The 12,016-nt window shown below is 49.9% G+C and overlaps 1 protein-coding gene across 3 annotated transcripts in view; it reads left to right on the forward strand.

Moving 5' to 3' along the window:
- Window positions 1-12,016, forward strand: part of LOC119960428 (RNA-binding protein 39-like) — a 95,880-nt gene that overhangs the window by 20,936 nt on the left and 62,928 nt on the right. For 2 of the 3 annotated variants that reach the window (XM_038788147.1, XM_038788149.1), the window contains exon 1: window positions 10,856-10,956. The exons of the other annotated variant lie outside the window; for it this stretch is intronic. The gene's annotated coding sequence lies outside the window, so the exon portion shown is untranslated. Of the gene's footprint in view, window positions 1-10,855; window positions 10,957-12,016 lie in introns of those variants that run through there. 3 annotated transcript variants of the gene reach the window in all.

The raw sequence follows: 12,016 nt of genomic DNA on the forward strand, positions 1-12,016 counted from the left end.
GCCTTCAGGACACGCGATAACGCCGAATCGCCGAGCAGAAACTGATAGCCAAGTTCCGCACACATGAGTATGGCCTCAACCGGGACCTGGGATTCATGTCGCATTACATTCACCCCCCACCATCTGGCCTGGGCTTGCAAAATCCTACCAACTGTCCTGGCTTGAGACAATTCACATCTCTTTAACCTGGGGTTACCCCTCTCTCCAGTCGCTCTGTCTGGACCTGTAAAGACTTAATTACCTGCAAAGACTCGTATTCAAAGTATCGTATTGCATCTTTGACTTTGTCTATATATGTGTTTGTGGAACTCACCTCTTCATTCACCTGAAGAAGGAGCAGTGCTCCGAAAGCTAGTGATTCGAAACAAACCTTTTAAAAAAAGTTTAGAGTACCCAATTAATTTTTTCCAATTTAAGGGGCAATTTAGCGTGGCCAATCCACCTACCCTGCTCATCTTTGGGTTGTGGGGGTGAAACCCACGCAAACACGGGCAGAATGTGCAAACTCCGCACGGACAGTGGCCCAGAGCCGGGATCGAACCTGGGACCTCAGTGCCGTGAGGCAGCAGTGCTAACCCAGTGCACCACCGTGCTGTCCTGATTTGAAACAAACCTGTTGGACTTTAACCGAGTGTTGTAACACATCTTACCATGTAACTAATGGGAGGAGCCAGGTCTGTCTGTAGTACAGCACTCCATTATAGGATTTTAAGTTGAGCAGCAGTTTGGTCGTAGGGTTTGATTTGGACAAGAAAGCAAGATTTTCAGATTGTTCCTGGAAAGGGTCTGTTTTTGAAAACTCACTTAGAATTCCCCCTGTACCAAAAAGGGCCAATATTCTAAATGGTGAACAGGGATTCTCACTCCCTGACTCCGATGCAGGCTTCGGTGGGTGCTATTCAGGTCAAACTATATTTTCAAGTTATCCCCCAGTATAACCCATACCTTCACCGAAGATTTTATCTACTTACCACTTAGTAGCATCGATGTCCTGGGTCCTGCATTGTTAAGTAAGTAACGTAGACTTTCAGGAATAAACCACTTTTTCAGGTTAAGTTAAGTTATTTTATTATTATATTTTTTCTTTTAAAAGCTGCAAGCACTTTCTTTACAGAAAGGTAAAAAGATCTTGCCTCTGGATCCTTCCTGTTGGTTGAAGGGACCTTCAGACCCATCTTGACACTCAATCTTCTTCAAATTCTGGTCTTCTTGGGATGTATTCGCTGGTTAGCTCTGTTGCTGTGTCTTGTCGAGATAAGTACTGAGCTATAAGGGCTAACTCTGCTAGCTATCCCTAAGCTGACTCTGACTCCTGTTTAAATTCTAGTCTTCCTTAGATGTACAGCTGTTTAAACTCTCCTGCTTGCCTTGTCTTTCCCATGACCGAGCTCTCTCTCTCTCTCTCTCTCTCTCTGAGTTCTCCTCCCCTTCTCTCCTGTTGCTGTTTCTTTTTTTTTTCTGTTGCTGCTCCCTGGGTTTATATTCTCTTGAAGAGTTATTAAGTTTTAACGACTTTATTGTAAATGAGCTTGTTTCACTTTGACTGTTAAAAAGTATCTTTGATGTAAACATTTGAATACAACTAATTATTCATTTTGGGCATAACGTCACATAGAACATAGAACATAGAACAGTACAGCACAGAACAGGCCCTTCGGCACTCGATGTTGTGCCGAGCAATGATCACCCTACTTAAACCCACATAACCTGTATACCCGTAACCCAACAATCCCCCCATTAACCTTACACTACGGGCAATTTAGCATGGCCAATCCACCTAACCCACACATCTTTGGACTGTGGGAGGAAACCGGAGCACCCGGAGGAAACCCACGCACACACGGGGAGGACGTGCAGACTCCACACAGACAGTGACCCAGCCGGGAATCGAACCTTGGACCCTGGAGCTGTGAAGCATTGATGCTAACCACCATGCTACCGTGAGGCCCTCACCTCTCAGATCTGATTACAAAATGCTTTGTGATGTTCAAAGTTCCTTTGGTTTCAATAGGTGTTACTTTTAATTTCTGTCTTTCGAATAATTTAATTTTATAATTGTCCCCAGCTCATAACTTTGCCTTTGATTTTGACTTTAAATTCTGTCTCTCGTAGACAGGTCGTCTCCAATTTTCTTTTAATTGACTTGATGTTCGTAGAATTTTACACTTTAGAATTGGCACCAAATGCGACTGAGCATCTTCCATCCTTTCCAGCTGTTTACTAAGAGAGTTTATTTCAATTAAGGTCTGAGACTTTGCTTTTAGCTGTATGCTAAAATTTAACTTGGTTATGACTTGAAAGACTTGCCTGTTTTAAACATTCGTCACTTAATGCAATTGAAACTCTCATCCATACCTTTTCCAGATGCTTCCTGAGATAGTTACATTCCATGAAGGTGTGAGCCATTGTTTTAGCTTACCACATGAAACCTGTGTGTTTGCTAAGCCTGCTTGTGAGAAAGAATCATCATTTTATAATCCTGCTCTTTGCAGCTGCTATTAACCTTTTGTGGGATCTTTCCCTGCATCCTCTCAGACCAGATATTGCCAGACTTCCATGTTTCAAATGACACATTTTTCTGTATTTTCAAGAACAGGTCTGTCTCTGCCCAAAAGCCAGCACAGATAAGCGAGTAACCCTGTTTTGCTAACTTTATTTATAAGTGGCCTTTGAACTGTATTGGGTTGATGAATTGGAATTCGCAATAGATAGTAAGCTAAAGTTTACTCTTTTATTTAAGAACTGTTTAACTGATTGCTGTGAAGATATTTCTTTGATGTTATTAATTCTGTGTTTAAATTAAAGTTTGTTTACGCGTAGAAAATATGTATTGGTCAGATTCATCACTCTTGGAGTATACCTTCCTTTCGGTTTTACAAAGTAAAAATTCTTTCGATTTAACAAGTTTTGGAGGTTTGGCCAGGATACTAACGAATGTTAGTGCCTGGTCTGGTTTCCTAACACTCTGATGCATTGTTAGTCCCTCTGTCTGTCTGCCCCTCTGTCTATCTCTCTCTCTCTCAGATAGGGAGAGCAAGGCAGAGAGAGCGGAAAAGGCAGAGAGAGTGAGAGAGCAGCGAGAGTGAGAGAGAACAACAGAGAGAAAGAGTGAATTGGCGAGTGAGAGAGAGATTGTGTGCGTGTGAATGTGTTGTATCTGTGTGTGTGTGTGTGTGGGGGGGAGAGTGTCTGTGGGAGAGTGCGTGGGACAGCTGTGAGAGCGTGTGCGTGTGGGAGAGCCCTATGGGCGCGAGGGTGTTTGAGAGAGTGTGTGAAAGTGAGATAGAGTGTGTGGGTGAGAGAGTGTGAGGGAGAGATAGTGTGTGAGTGAGTGTGTGTGACAGAGAGAGTGTGTGAGAGTGTGTGTGAGAGAATGTGTGTGAGAGAGTGTGTGGGTGAGAGCGTGTGTGGGAGAGAGAGTGTGCGAGAGAGAGTGTGTGAGAGAGTGTGTGTGAGAGAGTGTGTGTGAGAGAGTTTGTGTGTGAGAGAGTGTGTGAGAGAGTGTGTGAGAGAGTGTGTGAGAGAGTGTGTGAGAGTGTGTGTGAGAGGGGTGTGTGTGAGAGAGTTGTGTGTGAGAGAGTGTGTGAGAGAGTGTGTGAGAGAGTGTGTGTGAGAGAGTTTGTGTGTGAGAGAGTTTGTGTGTGAGAGAGAGTGTGGGAGAGAGTGTGTGTGAGAGAGAGTGTGTGAGAGAGAGTGTGTGAGTGCATGTGACAGAGAGAGTGTGTGAGAGTGTGTGTGAGAGAGTGGTGTGTATGTGTGAGAGTGTGTGAGAGAGAGTGTAAGAGAGAGAGTGTGTGTGAGAGAGAGTGTGTGAGAGAGTGTGTGAGAGAGAGTGTGTGTGGGAGAGAGTGTGTGTGAGAGAGTTTGTGTGTGAGAGAGTATGTGTGAGAGTGTGTGAGAGAGAGAGTGTGTGTGAGAGAGTGTGTGTGAGAGAGAGTGTGAGAGAGAGTGTGTGAGAGAGTGTGCGTGCGAGAGAGAATGAATGTGATTGAGGGAGTGTGGGAGAGTGTGTGTGAGAGTGTGTGTGAGAGGGGTGTGTATGTGAGAGTGTGTGTGAGAGAGAGTGTGTGAGAGTGCATGTGACAGAGAGAGTGTGTGAGAGTGTGTGTGAGAGAGTGGTGTGTATGTGTGAGAGTGTGTGTGAGAGAGTGTAAGAGAGAGAGTGTGTGAGAGTGTGTGTGAGACAGTGTGTGTGAGAAAGAGAGAGTATGTGTGTGATTGAGAGAGAGTGAGAGTGTGTGTGAGAGAGTGTGTGAGTGTGAGAGTGTGTGAGGGAGTGTGAGAGAGAGTGTGTGAGAGAGAGTGCATGTGAGAGAGTGTGTGTGAGAGTGGTGTGTGTGTGGTGTGGTGTGTATCATTAACGACTTGGATGAGGGAGTTGAAGGGTGGGTCAGTAAATTTGCAGATGATACGAAGATTGGTGGAGTTGTGGATAGTGAGGAGGGCTGTTGCCGGCTTCAAAGAGACATAGATAGAATACAGAGCTGGGCTGAGAAGTGGCAGATGGAGTTTAACCCTGACAAGTGTGAGGTTGGCCATTTTGGAAGGGCAAATATGAATGCGGAATACAGGGTTAACGGTAGGGTTCTTGGCAATGTGGAGGAGCAGAGAGATCTTGTGGTCTATGTTCATAGATCTTTGAAAGTTGCCACTCAAGTGGATAGAGCTGTGAAGAAGGCCTATGGTGTGCTAGCGTTCATTAGCAGAGGGATTGAATTTAAGAGCCATGAGGTGATGATGCAGCTGTACAAAACCTTGGTCAGGCCACATTTGGAGTACTGTGTGCAGTTCTGGTCGCCTCATTTTAGGAAGGATGTGGAAGCTTTGGAAAAGGTGCAAAGGAGATTTACCAGGATGTTGCCTGGAATGGAGAGTAGGTCTTACGAGGAAAGGTTGAGGGTGCTAGGCCTTTTCTCATTAGAACGGAGAAGGATGAGGGGCGACTTGATAGAGGTTTATAAGATGATTAGGGGAATAGATAGAGTAGACAGTCAGAGACTTTTTCCCTGGGTGGAACACACCATTACAAGGGGACATAAATTTAAGGTGAATGGTGGAAGATATAGAGGGGGTGTCAGAGGTAGGTTCTTTACCCAGAGAATAGTGGGGGCATGGAATGCACTGCCTGTGGAAGTAGTTGAGTCGGAAAAGTTAGGGACCTTCAAGCGGCTATTGGATAGGTACATGGATTAGGGTAGAATAATGGAGTGTAGGTTAACTTCTTAAGGGCAGCACGGTAGCATTGTGGATAGCACAATTGCTTCACAGCTCCAGGGTCCCAAGTTCGATTTCGACTTGGGTCACTGTCTGTGTGGAGTCTGCACATCCTCCCCATGACTGCTTGGGTTTCCTCTGGGTGCTCCGGTTTCCTCCCACAGTCCAAAGATGTGCAGGTTGGGTGGATTGGCCATGAAAAATTGTCCAAAATTCTATGATTAACCTAGGACAAAAGTTCGGCGCAACATCGTGGGCCGAAGGGCCTGTTCTGTGCTGTATTTCTCTATCTATCTATGTGTGAGAGTGTGTGTGAGAGAGTGTGAGAGAGAGTGGGTGTGAGAGACAGAGTGTGTGAGAGAGAGTATGTGTGATTAAGAGAGTGTGAGAGTGTGTGTGAAAGTGTGTGTGAGGGAGTGTGAGAGTGTGCGAGAGAGAGACTGTGAGAGAGACAGTGTGTGAGAGAGAGTGTGTGAGTATGTTTGTGAGTGTAATTGCGAGTGAGTGTGTGTGAGTGTGATTGTGAGTGTGTGAGTGTGAGTGAGTGACTGTGTGTGAGTGTGTGTTTGAGTGTGATTGTGAACAAGTGTGTGTGAGTGTGATTGTGAGTGTGTGAGTGTGATTGTGAGTGTGTGTGCGAGTGTGTGAGTGAGTATGTGTGAGTGTGTGTGCGCGAGTGTGTGTGAGTGTGATTGTGAGCAAGTGTGTGTGAGTGTGATTGTGAGCGAGTGTGTGTGAGTGTGAGTGAGTGTGTGTGAGTGAGTGAGTGAGTGTGTGTGAGCGTGTGTGTGTGAGTGTGATTGCGAGTGAGTGTGTGTGAGTATGTGTCTGTGAGTGTGTGTGTTCGAGTGTGTGTGCATGTGTGATTGTGAGCGAGTGTGTGTGTGCACATGTGAGTGTGTGTGTCTGAGCGAGTGTGTATGAATGTGATTGTGAGCAAGTATGTGAGTGCAATTGTGAGTGAGTGTGTGTGAGGGAGTGTGAGAGAGTGTGTGTGATTGTGAGTGTGTGTGTGTGAGTGTGTGTGAGGGTGTGTCTGTGAATGTGCGAGTGTGTGAGTGAGTGTGACTGTGAGCGAGTGTGTGTGAGTGTGTGTGCGTGTGTGAGTGTGTGTGTGAGTGCGATTGTGAGCGAGTGTGTGTGAGGGAGGGTGAGAGTGTGTGATTGTGAGTGTGTGTGTGAGTGTGTGTGAGCGAGAGTGTGTGAGGGAGAGTGAGAGAGAGAGTGCGAGTGTGTGTGTGAGTGCGATTGTGAGCGAGTGTGTGTGAGGGGGTGTGAGAGAGAGTGTGTGATTGTGAGCGTGTGTGTGAATGTGTGTGAGCGAGTGTGTGTGAGTGTGTGTGAGGGAGTGTGTGAGTGTGTGTGAGTGTGTGTGAGTGTGATAGGCGGACATTCGGATGTCTGTGTCAGTCACTGACCCAAGATCGGTATTTAATTTACCAAAATCACAGCAACATTGTTTCGCCATCTATTTTTCAGAGATTAATTTTCTTGAGTAGTGACCTTGGGTCAGAGAATGCCTTCCGCGAGTTAATAAACAACTATGAAATGAAATGAAAATGGCTTATTGTCACGAGTAGGCTTCAATGAAGTTACTGTGAAAAGCCCCTAGTCGCCACATTCCGGCACCTGTTCGTGGAGGCTGGTACGGGAATCGAACTGTGCTGCTGGCCTGCTTGGTCTGCTTTCAAAGCCAGCGATTTAGCCCACTGTGCTAAAACCAGCTCGCTCTACCAGCCCAGGCCATCCCATCATTAAACTCTTCAGTAAATCGTCATCAATGCACCAGTAATATGTGGACGACTTCTGTCAATACAGAAACAATCACCCAGTGTTCCTGTGGTCACGGAGACAACTCAGTCATGTACAGTGAAAGATTCTTCCGTACTGACCCTCAGACAGTGCGGCACTCCCTCAGTACTGACCCTCTGACAGTGCGGCACTCCCTCAGTACTGACCCTCTGACAGTGCAGCACTCCCTCAGTAGTGACCCTCTGACAGTGCAGCACTCCCTCAGTACTGACCCTCTGACAGTACGGCACTCCCTCAGTACTGACCCTCTGACAGTGCGGAGCTCCCTCAGCACTGACCCTCTGACAGTGCAGCACTCCCTCAGTACTGACCCTCTGACAGTGCGGAGCTCCCTCAGTACTGACCCTCTGACAGTGCAGCACTCCCTCAGTACTGACCCTCTGACAGTGCGGCACTCCCTCAGTACTGACTCTCTGACAGTGCGGCACTCCCTCAGTAGTGACTGTCAGAGGGTCAGTACTGAGGGAGCTCCGTACTGTCAGAGGGTCAGTACTGAGGGAGCACCGCACTGTCAGAGAGTCAGTACTGAGGGAGTGCTGCACTGGCAGAGGGTCAGTACTGAGGGAGTGCCGCACTGTCAGAGGGTCAGTACTGAGGGAGTGCTGCACTGTCAGAGGGTCAGTACTGAGGGAGCTCCGCACTGTCAGAGGGTCAGGACTGAGGGAGTGCTGCACTGTCAGAGGGTCAGTACGGAGGGAGCACTGCACTGTCAGAGGGCCAGTGCTGAGTGAGTGCCACACTGTCAGAGCATTAGTATTGAGGGAGTGCCGCACTGTCAGAGGGTCAGTACTGAGGAAGTGCTGCGTTGTCACAGGGTCAGTACTGAGGGAGTGCCGCACTGTCAGAGGGTCAGTACTGAGGGAGTGCCGCACTGTCAGAGAGTCAGTACTGAGGGAGTGCCGCTCTGTCAGAGGGTCAGTACTGAGGGAGTGCCGCACTGTCAGAGGGTCAGTACTGAGGGAGTGCCGCACTGTCAGAGGGTCAGTACTGAGGGAGTGCCGCACTGTCAGAGGGTCGGTACTGAGGGAGTGCTGCACTGTCAGAGGGTCAGTACTGAGGAAGTGCTGCGTTGTCACAGGGTCAGTACTGAGGGAGTGCTGCACTGTCAGAGGGTCTGTACTGAGGGAGTGCTGCACTCTCAGAGGGTCAGTACTGAGGGAGTGCTGTACTGTCAGAGGGTCAGTACTGAGGGAGTGCTGCACTGTCAGAGGGTCAGTACTGAGGGAGTGGCACTGTGAGAGGGTCAGTACTGAGGGAGTGCTGCACTGTCAGAGGGTCAGTACTGAGGGAGTGCCGCACTGTCAGAGGGTCAGTACTGAGGGAGTGCTGCACTGTCAGAGGGTCAGTACTGAGGGAGTGCCGCACTGTCAGAGGGTCAGTACTGAGGGAGCGCTGCACTGTCAGTGGGTCAGGACTGAGGGAGCGCCGCACTGTCAGAGGGTCAGTACTGAGGGAGTGCCGCACTGTCAGAGGGTCAGTACTGAGGGAGTGCCGCACTGTCAGAGGGTCAGTACTGAGGGAGTGCTGCACTGTGAGAGGGTTAGTACTGAGGGAGTGCTGCACTGTCAGAGGGTCAGTACTGAGGGAGTGCCGCACTGTCAGAGGATCAGTACTGAGGGAGTGCTGCACTGTCAGAGGGTCAGTACTGAGGGAGTGCCGCACTGTCAGAGGTTCAGTACTGAGGGAGTGCCGCACTGTCAGAGGGTCAGTACTGAGGGAGTGCCGCACTGTCAGAGGGTCAGTACTGAGGGAGTGCCGCACTGTCAGAGGGTCAGTACTGAGGGAGTGCTGCACTGTCAGAGGGTCAGTACTGAGGGAGTGCCGCACTGTCAGAGAGTCAGTACTGAGGGAGTGCCGCACTGTCAGAGGGTCAGTACTGAGGGAGTGCCGCACTGTCAGAGGGTCAGTACTGAGGGAGTGCCGCACTGTCAGAGGGTCAGTACTGAGGGAGTGCCGCACTGTCAGAGGGTCAGTACTGAGGGAGTGCCGCACTGTCAGAGGGTCAGTACTGAGGGAGTGCCGCACTGTCAGAGGGTCAGTACTGAGGGAGTGCCGCACTGTCAGAGGGTCAGTACTGAGGGAGTGCAGCTACTGTCAGAGGGTCAGTACTGAGGGAGTGCCGCACTGTCAGAGGGTCAGTACTGAGGGAGTGCCGCACTGTCAGAGGGTCAGTACTGAGGGAGTGCCGCACTGTCAGAGGGTCAGTACTGAGGGAGCGCCGCACTGTCAGAGGGTCAGTACTGAGGGAGTGCTGCACTGTTAGAGGGTCAGTACTGAGGGAGTGCCGCACTGTAAGAGAGGCAGTACTGAGGGAGTGCCGCACTGTCAGAGGGTCAGTACTGAGGGAGTGCCGCACTGTCAGAGGGTCAGTACTGAAGGAGTGCCATACTGTCAGAGGGTCAGTACTGAGGGAGTGCCGCACTGTCAGAGGGTCAGTACTGAGGGAGTGCCGCACTGTCAGAGGGTCAGTACTGAGGGAGTGCTGCATTGTCAGAGGGTCAGTACTGAGGGAGTGCCGCACTGTCAGGGTCAGTACTGAGGGAGTGCTGCACTGTCAGAGGGTCAGTACTGAGGGAGCGCCGCACTGTCAGTGGGTCAGTACTGAGGGAGTGCCGCACTGTCAGAGGGTCAGTACTGAGGGAGTGCCACACTGTCAGAGGGTCAGTACTGAGGGAGTGCCGCACTGTCAGAGGGTCAGTACTGAGGGAGTGCCGCATTGTCAGAGGGTCAGTACTGAGGGAGTGCCGCACTGTCAGAGGGTCAGTACTGAGGGAGTGCCGCACTGTCAGAGGGTCAGTACTGAGGGAGCGCTGCACTGTCAGAGGGTCAGCACTGATGGAGTGACGCACTGTCAGAGTGTCAGTACTGAGCGAGTGCCGCACTGTCAGAGGGTCAGTACTGAGGGAGTGCCGCACTGTCAGAGGGTCAGTACTGAGGGAGTGCTGCACTGTCAGAGGGTCAGTACTGAGGGAGTGCTGCACTGTCAGAGGGTCAGTACTGAGGGAGTGCCGCACTGTCAGAGGGTCAGTACTGAGGGAGTGCCGCACTGTCAGAGGGTCAGTACTGAGGGAGTGCCGCACTGTCAGAGGGTCAGTCGTGAGGGAGCGCCGCACTGTCAGAGGGTCAGTACTGAGGGAGCGCCGCACTGTCAGAGGGTCAGTACTGAGGGAAGTGCCGTACTGTCAGAGGGTCAGTACTGAGAGAGTGCCGCACTGTCAGAGGGTCAGTACTGAGGGAGTGCCGCACTGTCAGAGGGTCAGTACTGAGGGAGTGCCGCACTGTGGGAGGGTCAGTACTGAGGGAGTGCCGCACTGTCAGTGGGTCAGTACTGAGGGAGTGCTGCACTGTCAGAGGGTCAGTACTGAGGGAGTGCTGCACTGTCAGAGGGTCAGTACTGAGGGAGTGCCGCACTGTCAGAGGGTCAGTACTGAGGGAGCGCTGCACTGTCAGAGGGTCAGTACTGAGGGAGTGCTGCACTGTCAGAGGGTCAGTACTGAGGGAGTGCCGCACTGTCAGAGGGTCAGTACTGAGGGAGTGCCGCACTGTCAGAGGGTCAGTACTGAGGGAGTGCCGCACTGTCAGAGGGTCAGTACTGAGGGAGTGCCGCACTGTCAGAGGGTCAGTACTGAGGGAGCGCCGCACTGTCAGAGGGTCAGGAATACTGTTCCTGGGCGCTGTGTTCCCAGCTCTGTATGGGGACCAATCGCAGCCTCTTGCCTTGCCCGATGTGATATGATGTGTCTGGTTTCTCCTATCACTCCTATCAATCTCTCCTCAGCCGTCCTTACCTCGAGGAGCGTGTCAGTGTGTTTTTAAACACTGGAGATGACACAGCCTTGCTTAGTTTCCGGCAGAAGTTAGTTCAATGTAATCGTTATTTGTTACTTCTGGGACTGTGTCAAGGCGAGGAACTGGAGTGCCATAATCAAGGTAAGGAAACAGTCCGTCTCTCTGTACGCCCGGGGGTGTGCTTCTCTGTGCGCCTCCATCTGGCCGAAACCCGGGACGTGGGGAGCGATGCGTCGGGCAAAAATGCCGTTCTGATGGTGAGTTGAATTGTCCGCGGGCTGTCAGTCGGTGAATGGGAATCCGAATGAGGTTGGGGAGTAACTGTTTACATCGCTCCGACTGTCTCATTATTGGTAGCTTGATTCACAGAGTCAGACAATGAGGTAGAGAACGAGAGGGTGAGAGAGAGAGGGGGAGAAAGAGAGAGAGAGAGAGAGAGTCCGGGTGGTTTATGTATAGAATAACAGATACCCAGGAGTGAGTTAGACTGGAATCTAATCGAGGGGTTCAGGGTGGTTTATATATAGAATAACAGATACCAGGGAGTGAGTTACAGACTGGAATCTAATCGAGGGGTTCAGGATGGTTATTATATAGAATAACAGATACCCGGGAGTGAGTTACAGACTGGAATCTAATCGAGGGGTTCAGGGTGGTTTATATATAGAATAACAGATACCCGGGAGTGAGTTCCAGACTGGAATCTAATCGAGGGGTTCAGGGTGGTTTATATATAGAATAACAGATACCCGGGAGTGATTTACAGACTGGAATCCAATTGAGGGGTTCGGGATGGTTTATATATAGAGTAACAGATACCCGGGAGTGAGTTACAGACTGGAATACAATTGAGGGGTTCGGGATGGTTTATATATAGAATAACAGATACCCGGGAGTGAGTTACAGACTGGAATCTAATCGAGGGGTTCGGGGTGGTTTATACAGAGAATAACAGATACCCGGGAGTGAGTTACAGACATCTAATCGAGGGGTTTGGGATAGTTTATATATAGAGTAACAGATACGGGAGTGAGTTACAGACTGGAATCTAATCGAGGGGTTCGGGGTGGTTTATATATAGAATAACAGATACCCGAGAGTGAGTTACAGACTGGAATCTAATCGAGGGGTTCAGGATAGTTTATATATAGAATAAGAGGTACTCGGGAGTGAGTTACAGACTGGAATCTAATCGAGTGGT

Source organism: Scyliorhinus canicula, unplaced genomic scaffold (genome assembly GCF_902713615.1).
Source record: "Scyliorhinus canicula unplaced genomic scaffold, sScyCan1.1, whole genome shotgun sequence".
Taxonomy (NCBI): domain Eukaryota; kingdom Metazoa; phylum Chordata; class Chondrichthyes; order Carcharhiniformes; family Scyliorhinidae; genus Scyliorhinus; species Scyliorhinus canicula.